This window comes from Ciconia boyciana, chromosome 3 (genome assembly GCF_034638445.1).
Source record: "Ciconia boyciana chromosome 3, ASM3463844v1, whole genome shotgun sequence".
In the NCBI taxonomy this organism is placed as follows: Eukaryota; Metazoa; Chordata; class Aves; order Ciconiiformes; family Ciconiidae; genus Ciconia; species Ciconia boyciana.
Genome location: NC_132936.1, coordinates 65,501,780 through 65,514,541, shown reverse-complemented (window position 1 = coordinate 65,514,541; position 12,762 = coordinate 65,501,780). Strand labels below are relative to the sequence as shown.

General features: G+C 39.5%; 1 protein-coding gene across 1 annotated transcript in view; it reads left to right on the top strand.

Annotated features, from left to right (window-relative positions):
- Window positions 1-12,762, top strand: part of MAP3K5 (mitogen-activated protein kinase kinase kinase 5) — a 110,297-nt gene that overhangs the window by 18,643 nt on the left and 78,892 nt on the right. The gene's annotated exons all lie outside the window — the stretch shown is intronic.

Genomic DNA, 12,762 nt, shown 5'->3' with positions numbered 1-12,762 from the left:
TAGACAAATGTTTTCCAGAAGTAGATGCAGATGATGATGATGAACAAGGCTGACCTATTTAATGCCAGGTGGGGGCAGATCATCAGCTAATAAAACCTGATTCACAGGAGCACACTGGTTTACCCTGGCATCAGTCTGGCATTTGAAATAGCAGGAAGACTGTCCATTAAGTGTAGTGCCAGATTGGCTTTGGGATGTTTTCTGCGCACTGTTGTGCGGCCACCTGGCTGGCCTCCTTAGCTTCATCACAGTGGAGCTCCAGGAGCTCTCCGGTCAGGATGATTTTCTCTGGCAGTAGCTCTGTATCTTTAATTTGTGGGTCACCTTCAAAGTGAAGCCAGGGAATTCAGTGTTTAAGCTCATGTTTTTTGAAGCATGAATTCCAGCAACCTGGAATTGAGGCCTGTAGAGCAGAATCAGGAGGAGGGGGACTAGGATCCACTGATGAGTGTATCCAAGAGGACCTCCCTAGGATGTGCTGAGACCTCGTAAGTGCTTGAGGCAACCTGGGTTCTGGTCAAATGAAGCTCATCTTAGCTTGATTTTTCTCTCAGTGACTAGGCTCTGTAATGATGGCGATATCCCTAGGGATGCTTTAGCACACACTTTTCACAGTCCAGTTTCTGACAACTATGTTTTTCTCTTTGTGGTTGAAGTAGTGGCTGTAGATATGTTGGAGGTGGATAAAAGCAGTGAAAAAGGATTTCTGTTGATGTAGCTGTTGTTAGTAAAGGATAAAAACTAGTCATGGCTCTTTGAATGGCAATAAATCTCTGGATATTTTGCTGTGGGACAGTTTTCTGCCAGTGGGAAGGGGGTGGTTTGTTTTTAAAAGTTCTTATCAGTAACTTAATGCTTTTGCCCTTCAGTAACTACCTTTGACTTAAGTGGAAGAAAGTTTGGTTAATATGGAGTACTTCTGAAGGCAACAGCCTTCATTATACCTCCTAGAGTGTAACTGGCCTGTAACTCAGACACGTGAGGAAGGTTTTGTAGAAGGTGCCTCTGGGAACTTCTTTTGCTGGGGGGGGTATGTGTGTGTGGGGGGTATTATGCAACCCTTAATTTGTGCAAAAACGCTGCAAGTACATCAGAGACATCTAGAACGCGCTGGAGTGAAAGGAGCACTTTCCATGGGACATCTTGTTTTACTCTTGTGCAATTTGCTTTCTGTGCTGAAACAAATTATGGTTGAGCATGGTCTGAGCAAATTTTCCATTTCATCTTTTCATTTCACACAAGTTTGAAAGGGAGGTTCTCTACCCGTTTTCATCCATCTGATCCAGCTAAGAGCATTTTCTTGTAAAGAGTAAATAAAATGAGGTCTCAGGCTGCTGGAGGTGTTTGTTGTCTGCTTCTTTATTGTAAATATTAATTTCTATATTTCATGAAAGCTCCTCTGATATATAATCAAAATGTACTAGATCAGACCTGTGTACACAGACTGTTTGGAATACCTGCAGTGTAGATATTGGCATAAAAACATTCCTATTTTACTTGATTTAAGCATCATTAAATTGTTATGAATACATTTTAAACATGAAGAAAAATGAAAAGTTAGCGTCCTAATCACGTGAAGTCAGAAGCAGCAGTGCAGTATGGCTTTTGTTAAATGAGAATGGTGTGGTTTGCAATACAAAAAGGGCAATGCAAATCATAGAAGAATGTAGGGTTGGCAGGGAGTCCATGGAGCCGCTAATCCACCTTGAAGTCCAGGGATGGATCAGGTATTGATGCCCCCACCCCACCATGAGGAACCCAATCTGTTATTGGAAATTTCCAGTAGCAAGGAGTCTTCAACCTCCCCTAAACCCTGCGTGAACACAGTTGCCTTTAAAGATAGACTGTTTTTCCCCAAAATCTGTTCTAAATCTCTGTTACTTTGGAAGCAAATGTATTGTAAGAAATATTTTAAAAAAACCTACAATGTTATTCTGTGTTTTAATTTAAAGTAAATTTTTATTTAGTCCTATTGTTCTTTTACTGTTCACAAACACAGGGAAATTTAATTACTCTTCTGCTTGGCAGCAACTTTTTATGCAGTGAGGAGTTGTTATATGACATGTCCAGCAATAATTTTTTTTCTCATAAATGAAACAACTCCAGTGTGTTCAGTCACTGCTCCTTAATCATGTGTCTTTAAATCTCTTCTCACTCTCATGTTTTGTTCCTTTCTTCTGGATACTTTGCCAATTTGACTTTCTTCCTTCAGTAATGCCCCAGATTGTGCCCAGTATTTCATTTGATGCCTCATGAGTGCCAGGTGGAGGAGGCTAATGATGTCTTGTGTTTTTCATATGAAACTCCCCTTCACACAGTACAGAATGTGGGGTTTTTTTTGCAGTAGCCTGCAGTGCTGGCTCATTTGTTCTGTGGCTGCTAGTACGTGCAAAATATATATGTATTTTTTTCTTCTTTCCTGTATGCTGTCTAGACAGTTTCACATTTTATTTCAGCACCCTAAGCATAGGGGATTAATAAATACTCATGTTTACTGAAAGTTGTCAGTCTTGCTTCAGAACAAGTTTGCCTTCTGTCCTTAAGGGTGCTTCCCAAATGGGTGCCATAGACAAATTCTAGCTGTATTGACATACGAGTCAGGAAAGCAAGTATGAGTTTGCACCGTTCCTTGTGATATTGTGCTGCAGTTTGACAGTGAATCATGGGTAAATACTCTCATCCTATAAGGAAAAATTGAGTGTTTTTTATAGAACTTGGAGTTTATCTTAAAATGTTCAAGAGCAAACTGCAAAAAGTAGGAGTGAACGATTTAAATTCCTGAGTCCTGGATCCAGCCTTAAGTTTAAGCAACACAGCATATTGCCAGCTTAATAGGTATGATTAGGTACTTTAGATGAGACTTCTCATATCATTTTTTTAATAGAATATGAATTATTATGATTACTTTGCAGCAGAGCTACTAAGAGTGTACTCCTTTCTGGAGCAAGCCTAGTGAATAAAGATTTGTGCTCTTTTTAAGAGATGATGGTGTTTTCTATCAGAAAACATGGCATGTGAGACTCCTAAGCCCTTGGGCATTTAGTTTTCTCAGTGTCTTTCTGTTCCTGGGAAAACATTGAACACAGCAGTCAAAATGCTACAATGTAGAGATTTCTCTGGAGAGGGTGATGAGAACCAGCGATGGTAGATGTATTTTGTACCTTTGGTTATGATGAGACTTTGGGCCTAAAATTCTCAAATACTGTATTATTTATGAGATATTTTCTTCTTAGGATAGAAATATTTTCTTGACTAAGTGAAAACATTTAACAAATGTGTTTGTTTACATCTCTTAGAATACTTCTGCTTCCAAATTTTCAGAAGCCTGGGAAAATCCCCATTTTGAACAAGCATTCCAGCTGCTGTTCATCATATTCTTGAAATACCATGTATTTATTTTTCAGTCTGTGCTCGCTGCTCATGAATCTTCTCTGTTTAAACCATTTTTGGTATCACTGGACTGGGAAATGTTAACTACCATGACTTGAAAATAATGTCGTAAGAAATAATTCTACATCTTTGGATTAGAAACACTTCTGGATTTTTATTTTTCAACAGCTTAATGGGCAGGCTCTGCCCTTCTTCAGAAAGGTCTACACACTCTGCCTCAGTCTGTCTTAGCCTTTTAGTTTGACTTGGTGCACATCACGTTTCTACTAGAACCTGTGTAAAAATGAGCAAGCTTCTTGAGAAGAAATTGAAAGGAGTAACTAAAAAGAGGAAAAGCTTTCAGATAGCATGAAGACATTTTAAAGAAAATTGCTTCCCTAAAATGCATGCTACTTATTAAAAGAAATTTTAAAGTAACCCACAGAAGGTGGCATTGACAAGAGGATGAAGGAATGGAATGATGCCCTTTGAAAGGAGAACTTTTGTCCAGATGAGGAAACAAGTTAAAAAAAACCCATGAACTATGGCAAAATAAATGTAAGCCTTAGTAAAACAGTTTCCAAAAGAGTTTGTACAATACTTGCTGAAGACAGACTACAAAAAAAAGTATTCTTGAATGCTTCACCAACAGGGAGCAAGGTAGGGATCCTATGCAGTAAAGATGGAAAAGGAGGAGTTGAGAAAGGTGCAGCTTTCCTGCTATGATCTTAAGAAAGACTTTCTTTAAAGGAGTAAGGCTGAGGACCTGACTCATGTTTAAGTTGCCAGGAGAAGAGGTTTTAAAATAAGCTGATAAAATGAAAAGTAACAACTCATAGGAACTGTGTGATGATGACTGAAAAGTTCTCAAGGAGCTCCGACTGAAACAGGCTGAGCTGTTAATTATGGTGCATGACTTCTGACTTCAGTTGATGTTGGCAGCATAGGAAAGGGAGATGATAATGTAATACCAATAGGACAAATGGGCTGAAAATATAAATAAAGAATACATTGCATAGACACATGGATAAAATCTGGCAGTAGGGAAGAGCTGACATGGCTTTTTTGTAGAGGGAAATCACACTTTTTGTGAGCCTGTACTTAAGGGTGATCCATTTAAGACAGTATATTGGGATGTCAAAAAGCTTTTGACGGGATACCTTACTGAAGACTCTTTAAGAGACAAATGGCTGGAGATGACATCTTTACTCCCTTCAGATAATTGAGTTCTTAAAGGAATGGAACAGAAGACCAGTTTTGCAATGAAGCAAGGTTGCCAGTAGAAAAATGTGCTGGTGAAAGGATTGCTCTCTATTTTCTTTTTGAATTGGACTTTTCAGTGGATTCATGGCTGATCTGGAAACTTCCTGCTGGTGAGCAACGTGATGGCAATGTTTGCTGATGTGCAGGCTAGTCAAAACTATAAAGAATAGGCTGTAAAGAATTGCAGGAAGTCTTATGGTACCAGGCAAATGAGCAGGTAAAGGACAGCTGAAGTTCAGTGATAGTGAATGCAAAGTAACATATATGAAGAAAAGCAGCTCTAATTATTCACACAATATTAAGCGCTAAATTAGTTGTTGCTATTCAGCTTTCTAGTTAGCTCAAGAGTTTTCTGAAAATGTATCTGGATTGCTGACTGAGAAAGGTCGGTCTTTATTTGCCCCATTCTTACAATCTCTGCAACATTGACTGCTGGCTTCTGGCAGAGAGGAGATATTGAGCTAAACAGAGCTTTGATCTGATCTCTCTAGCTGCTGTGATGAAACCCAGAGTTGGTTTTTGAAGCTTGGAGGTGGATCTGCCTAGGCATTCTTGTCACAGTGAGCTGCTCAAAGAAGCCAGATATATAACCATGTTATAAATGAAAACAGTCAGATTTTATTAGAATAAAAGTTAGGATACTTCTCTTAGGTGGAGAAAACTTCAGGTCGCTAAGGCAGAAATAAACAGAACAGAATAAATAAAAAGAACTTTTGATCAACTTTCCTCCTGCCCGTCCTGTCCTTGAGGTGGATTGTTGTTTCCTGCTGTGGTTTTAATGAACTCTGCACCTTTGGAGCTGTAGCAAACTCTCTACAGTTCTTTTAGACTTCAGGAAATCTTTCCATCACCTCTGAGGCCTGCCTGTTTGCTTTTTGTCAGACTCTCCTTTCTCCTCTGAGCTCTTCTGTTGGCATACCTGTGGTCCCAGAAGTACTTTCTTCTTGGGTAGTCTCAGTCACTTCTCCAGAGAATGAATAATCACTCTTCACCTCATGTCTTAAAGGCACATAACTTGAAAACATAAACCAAAATAATCACACAGATACCATCAGGTCTCTTATTTATTTATTTGTTTGGAGTTTTTTTTGTCTGCTTAAGATCCTGTCCCAGCCAAAGGGGTGCTTGGTCTTCATTGAAAAAAAATTGCAGTGATGTAGACCTCTGGACCAAACTTCTAAATAGAAGTACTGACTTGCTACAGCTTGTCTTGCTTTCCTTGACTGTTTCTGCTGTTGTGTTTGTAGATTGTTTAAAAACACATTAAAGTTTGGTACAGGTCCTAACACTCACTAGCCCTGCAATGTGCTCAAGCCTTCAGCTGAGCCTCATTAGTTACCTCTCTGAGCTCTTGAGTATTTTTTCTCAAATTGATGCAAAGTTTGGAGTTGAGATAATATTTAGGATTTGGTGTTCTTGGCACTAGGGAGTCTGTTTCACTGGGATTGATACAGATGCAGTGAGCCTGAATGCATTGAGGTTATTTTTAAATAAATGGCTCTTTGTTTGCTTGTCATCTTTTATTCTTGACTAATCCTGAGTTCCTCCCACATGCATCAAGCTGAGAGTGGGTTTTTTTTCAATTATTGGGGGTTGGAATCATGTGATAACATTACAGTCCTTTGTCTTGGGCCAAGAGAGAGTAGATTTTTTGAATCTCAAGCTGTCTTCTTTTTTTTTTTTTCTGCAGCAGAAAGCCTTTCTATATTATTCCAGTTGTTTTCAGATCATTGGTACAGTAATTTAGATTTTGCCATGTAGTTTGCTGTGTTAATTCCTACATGTTGCTCTTTTATGTTTGTCATCTACATTCCCCTCCCCCCCTCCCTTGTTCCTTTTCTAACATCTTTTGAACTTTCTTTGTATTACCAGTTAGTTGCAGCTTCTGCTGTTTTATTTCAGTAACTACCCTCTGCTTTGCTCCCATCAGCCTTGGATTACAGAAGCAAGAGGTTCTTTTCCCTTTACATCCTTGAAGCATAGTGCAGTCAACAAGGCCAGGGTTTCACTCAGAGTCTCTCAGTCTAGAATACTATGGGATCAGTTGTGTTTTTCCCTCCTCCTTGTCTGGATGGTTCTGCTTGGTGAAGTCTTGCGCTTGCTTTTATGAGAATGATCTGAGCCAATTAGCTGCAAAAGTTGGCAGGAATCGATTCACTCAAGTTTTTCTAAGTACCACCTTGATGCATTGTGGGAGAGACTGCAATTTTTGCAATGCTCCTATGTGACAACAGAGCAAGCACCACGGATCAGTTAAACATTTGGGGAGGTGCTCTGGAACGTCATGATTTGTGGATTATGAACTTTCTTGTGATTTCTGATTTAAATTTATACAGGGGCAGCTTATGTTTGCTCTTGTGCCACATTATCATCCTTTGGCTTAAGTAGTTCTTCTTTCTTACCTTATCTATCAAGAAATCAGCAACGATCAATGTTTTAAAAAGAGGAAAGATTGCTTTTTAAGTGATTAGCTAATTTATTTTTGTTGTTGAGCAGATTCCCGGAGGTCTAAATGAGTCACATACAGAGTCTGTCAGTATGGGTATAACGCTTAATTTGTATCTGTAATGAGGTGGATTGGGGGTGTGTGTGTTTATCTTCTGTATTGTGCCTCAAGGAACTTTTCTTCCTGCGATGTTGTTGTATCTAGGGTTCCTGAACAAGTGGATGTTGCATCCATGTCTGTATGGAGGACAAAATTTCCTTATCCACTGGAACAATGTGTGACTCTCAATCTTAAGCAGAAGTAGGGAGGTATTCTGTGGTATCCCTGCAGATATTGTGGTGTCTGGTGCATTCTTTGTATAGGACCTAGTGATTGTGTAGATGAAAAGTGAGGAAATCTAACTGATCTGGGAGGCAACTGATCCTGTGCACTCACCCCACCCTTCCAAGCCAACAGGTAGACTTACTCAGTTGTCTCATTGGGTATTAACCATGCTAGATCTGGTACAGACATGTGGGGGAGGGTCACGACCACCCCTAACAGTAACAGCTAGCTGTTGTAAGAGTTTATCTGAAATGAAATCATACCTTTTGCTTGTGAGTCTAGGTGTAGAAGTTCACTTTTAAATTCAAGAGAAGTTCAACTCAGTTTAACTATTCAGGGAGCAGTGGGCTTAGTACCAGTCTGAGGGCAACATGGTACTGTTGTATTTGAAGGTAACTTGTTGTTTTTTGGGTGAGTATTAGGTGCCCTAGTTACTTCTGTCTCTACTTTGTGCTACACAGCATCCAGAAAAGAACACCCACCAGACTGTTGGGTTTGTGTTGCATCTGCTGGGAATGTGTGCACAGAAATTCCCCTTTGAGAAGATTGCAGGACTGGCTCTAGTTTGTGCTTGAGTGATGTAGAGTCTCTGCTTCCATTTCATAAAAATGACACTACTTGAGTCAGGATTACTGTAAGGATCCTGAACCATAATGCTTTACGCTAGATAAGAACTAGCACGTGTCCATCACGTCTCAGTGCCCTTGTGCATACTTGGCACATCTAATTGGAGCTTCTACAAATATCATGCTTTTCCTCTAATATATGCCGTATTTAACTCGCCTGTATGGTCATTACCTGCTTTTCCTTCCCCATATCCAAACCTCAGGCACCTTTATAAAGTTCTTTTTCTGGCTAGCCTCTCCCAACAGACTAGCTCAGCTGGACGGGTTTCCTGGGAGGTCAGCCATTCCCTTGTGTTTAGGTGTTCTCACTCCAGTGGCTCCCATGCATTGTTTCCGGTCTCGGAGACGTAAGAGGTGCTCTTGACAGGAAATGTCTGATTCCAGCAGTGCTGACAAGTCAGTGATACTGTGGTTTGCACGGTTAAACCAGAAATACCAAGCTGTACTGACGTGGTGTGGGGATTTCCAAAGCAGGTTTCCTACCTCATGCAGGCATTCTCTGCGTAAAGAGGAAGATATCTGTGCCAAGCATAGGGAACCATGAAGTTGAAGTAGATAAGGATGTTGTTGGCTTGTTTCTGAAAGCCTACCCAATAGTAAATGTCATTGTGGCTTGTCAAAACCATTGTTATAATTCTGAATGGAGAGCTGCTACTGCGCTATGAAAAATGCTTAGTGTTCAGACTTACACTAAAATAGATTTTGTCGCAAGCCCTTTTCTTCCTATATCTCTGTCAGAAGAGTATCTTACTGGGTCTTTTAACCCCCAAGTGGAAAAGAACCCTAAATATTGGTCTGTCTCGGAAGTTGCCGTTATCAGCTTTCCTTTTGCCCTGATTAATTGTGGGACAATGAATGTAAAGCAGTGGTCATGTGTTTAATACCAATTAATCGGAAGACAATAGAAAACGTAAGCATTCATTAGTTTTATAGCTGCTTTGTTTGTATCCATTATTTTTCCTGGCAGCACTGTAGTAAGCGGGTAGTATCAAAAAGTAGGGTGTATGTCTATGATATCTCAGAGCATTTGTTTAAACATTCTTCTTTGCCCTGTTATATTTTAAACAATGAGTAGGAGATGAACTTTGACCACTGCATTTCATTTATTGCTTTCTTGGTGACCAAAGACATTGCTAATAGCCAAGAGCAAAGGGCTTTATATCCACTAACGGACACCTACCCTTCTTGACCATGTTATCATGTATAATCTTAAGTTTTTACCATTTCTTAAGAAAGGTTTAAGTAGAGATTTTGTATGTGAAGTTCGCAGCCTTTGCACAGGTAGCTTAAAAAGAGCGAAGTGGATTTACATTGCAGGAAGAATTGTTGGTAACACAGTTGTAATATATGCCAGGCTTCACAGAGATGTGTCCTTTTCCACTGCTTCTCAGGCAAGAACGGTCAAGTCGACTGCCTCCAATTCCATCACATGAATCTGGTTTCCCAGGATAATAGGAAGCCAATTCCTAGCGTAGTGGTATTTTGTTCTCTTCAGTGTGTTGATGGTGTGTCTCGAGCTGTTGTTGGTATAGATGTTAGTTAGCCTAATAACACAGAGTGTGACTGCTCTGTGGTTGTTGCTATGTCTGCAGCTCAGTGTGTGGTTACACAGCTAATGTGTAGGTACGCAGCTTGGTTGCTGTCAGCAGGCAGGTGGAGCTCGGGGTGGTTTAGGTAATGGACACCAAGAGCTTACTGAACTGCCTGCTGCTGCATTTACACCGCTTCTGCTACCTAGGCCAGAGCTAAGCTCTAGTCTCATGCTTATGATATGCTTCAGTCACATCCATGTAGGCATGCCGGTTGTTTAAGGAGATGGGAGACAAGGCTATGGCTGGACTTACTTTCTTGTTCATAAGCTAGCAAGACACAATAATTTACTGTAAGATTTATGATAAGACTTTTTAGCCGTAATGTCAGAGATAACTAGCAAAGGTGAAGACCATACTATCCCTCTTTTCTTTAAATAGTAGCAATAATCCGTAACCAGGTCCACTTTCATGAGGTAGAGAAAGCGAAATTTAATCTTGTGCCCAAGACCAAAGCAAGGGATAAAATTTATTCTTTCTTGTAACCTGTGTGGTTGCAGGAATTGCGGTTCTTCCACTTCCCTGTTTCTTGCTCCTGTTTTGTGCAGTGTGCTTCCATACCCACCCTACTCATTAGTCTGCTGGAGCATGAACAGACTTTCTTTGCTGCAACACAGAAGATTTACAAGAGCATTTACAGGGAATTGTCAGTCCCTGGTCTTCAGAGTGCTTCATCCCGAGGGATTCAGTGTTGAGAGGGCTCTACTCTGATTCCTGCACTTGGTCAGTTAGTGTTTTACTTGCCTTGAAACTGAAACTGCAAATACTTTGATAAGGGTTTTATTCCAGTGTCACTGTAGATATAATTCTTCCACCTTCATTGAAATACCATTTTGCCACTTGTGAGATTGTATTTTCCAGTCAATGAAAAACATACCTTTCGTTGCAGCAGGCTGTTAGATTAATTTCATCTGGGGGAAATGAGAATGAGAGCCTGATAAATGGGATTCTGGCAGCTTATGTATTGATGACCAAACAGTTCTTTTGGGTTTAGCTAAATCCTGGCTCTTCTGAACTAGAGAGAATTTTGATGTATGTTTACTGGGGTTGGATTTTTCTTGAAAACCATCAGTCTTGCCAGCTTTGCTAAACTTCTAATCATACTTTATGTAACTGAATATAGTATTTAGCTGCATTATGGTGCACTTGACAGTATACCACTACCCTTTTTTTTTTTTTTTTTTAAATGAGCTTCCTTTTACTGCTTTGTATTTGACTTCTGAACTTCTGACCAGTGCTCCATACACCAATCCCTCCTTTCGTCAGAGGAGTTTCTCTCCTGATGTTGTGAAAGAAGATAGTCAGAAATGGGTCTGTCAGAGTTGGTTTAGGGTATAGGGGTGTTTTATTGGATAGACACTTGGTCCCGAAAGTGCACATACTTTTTGTGGCTTGTTGGAACTGCAGGTAAGAATTGGGCTGTTCGCCTTGGAAACTGTGATACCAGCCCTGAGGGCTAGCCTGGACTTTAGAAATACGATGTCTTTGTCATGAATGACAACTTCATCTTAAAATATGTAACTGCTGGAGTGAGAAGGAAAATTTCACAGAAGTTGGACCTATTCTAAGGAAGATTCTGCTTTATCAAATGAGATTATCCAGATGATGTGGATTTCACAGAAGTCTTAAAATGTAAAAGGAAAGAGATCCCCTTGGGTTACATAAGAAATATAAGTACCACGACAGAGTTTATACCAGTATCTTAGTGTAATTTTTCTTACAAATGTATCCTTATTCATGTGATCCTTCCCTCTTCTGTTTAAGTAATTCAAGGCTTTTGTTTGGTTTTTTTTGTATTGCTATGATAGGGATAGGACAGGACCCAAGAACATTTCTCAGTGTCACCCTGAGCCAGATCTGTTCTAACAATTATGCTAAATGGATGTGGCCAGCTGACCTTGACAGTAATACACACACACACAAAAACACATCATATATATATAGTTTATATCTATATATCTTTTTTTTTTTTTAAAGGGTTATGCTTTCCTCCTTCATGGTCCTGGGATGTTGCCATTTTAACATAGGATTTCTCAAGTATTTTCTATATTCTGAGTTTGATCAGGCTCTATAACTTTATTTTCTTTTTTAAGTAATATTTCTCTTTTAATCTTGGTTTTGCAACTCTAGTGAGAGCACGTTATCTTGCAAGATTTGAGAATTAAGTCATGGCAAGTTGCGCAAATTTTCCTCCTGCTCAATGTAACAGAAGTGTACTATAGACTTACAGTTGCTCAAGATTAGACTTTTATATGAACAAGAGCAGTTAAAAATAGAGCTTGTATTATGGCAACTTCCTAAAGAAAATAAACAAACAAGGCCTAATCTCACCCAAACAAAATATAGTAGCAATATTGTCATTCTTGTTTGGCTTTTGTGATGTCTCACTTTCCTAAAATTAATGAAAGTCAGCATATGTACGATCTTAGCAATGCACTGCTTTTTTACTTTGATAACATGTATTTGGTAGAATCCATACTGCAAATGTTTATGTGAAATTGAACAGAGGGAGATTCTTAGAACACAAATTATGAAACTTTTAGAGAACATAATGTAAAATTTCATTTTTGAGGGGGAAGAAAATTCCCTTTTTTATACTATGTTAGTCTCCTCTCTTTTAATTTTGTTTCTTAAAGAGCCTGAGCTTGTATAGGCAAATGTCTGTTCATCCTGCTGTATGTGTCTATCCTTTCTTCAGCTTTTTAATAATTTCTAAGCCTATAGGCCAGTTACAGTAAAGTATGACTGAAGAGTAGATATCTCAAAGATGTTACTTTTCAACAAGTTGGAGAGATACCCTTGCTGCTTTCCCAGTTGAGAGCATGGCCACAAGGTTGTCTTTTATTTAATATCTTCATTACAGTTTTGATGATCTAGGGGAAATAGGCAAGGTAAAAGTTGTGGTTAGAGGTAGACTCTCGTATTAGATCGATCAGAGTAGAGAAATTTGAGGGTCCATAAGCTTTTTCCCTGCAGAGCTTGTCTTGCTGTCTGTCTTTTCTGTCATAAAAGCATCCACAGGAAGGGGACAGCAGGGAGAGACACTGGAAACCAGGCTGCTTTTTTTGTTCTGATGTTAAAAGAACTACATTTCTCTGGTTCGCTGCCCCCACCCCCCAAAATAAAAGAAAAAACTGAATTGGGT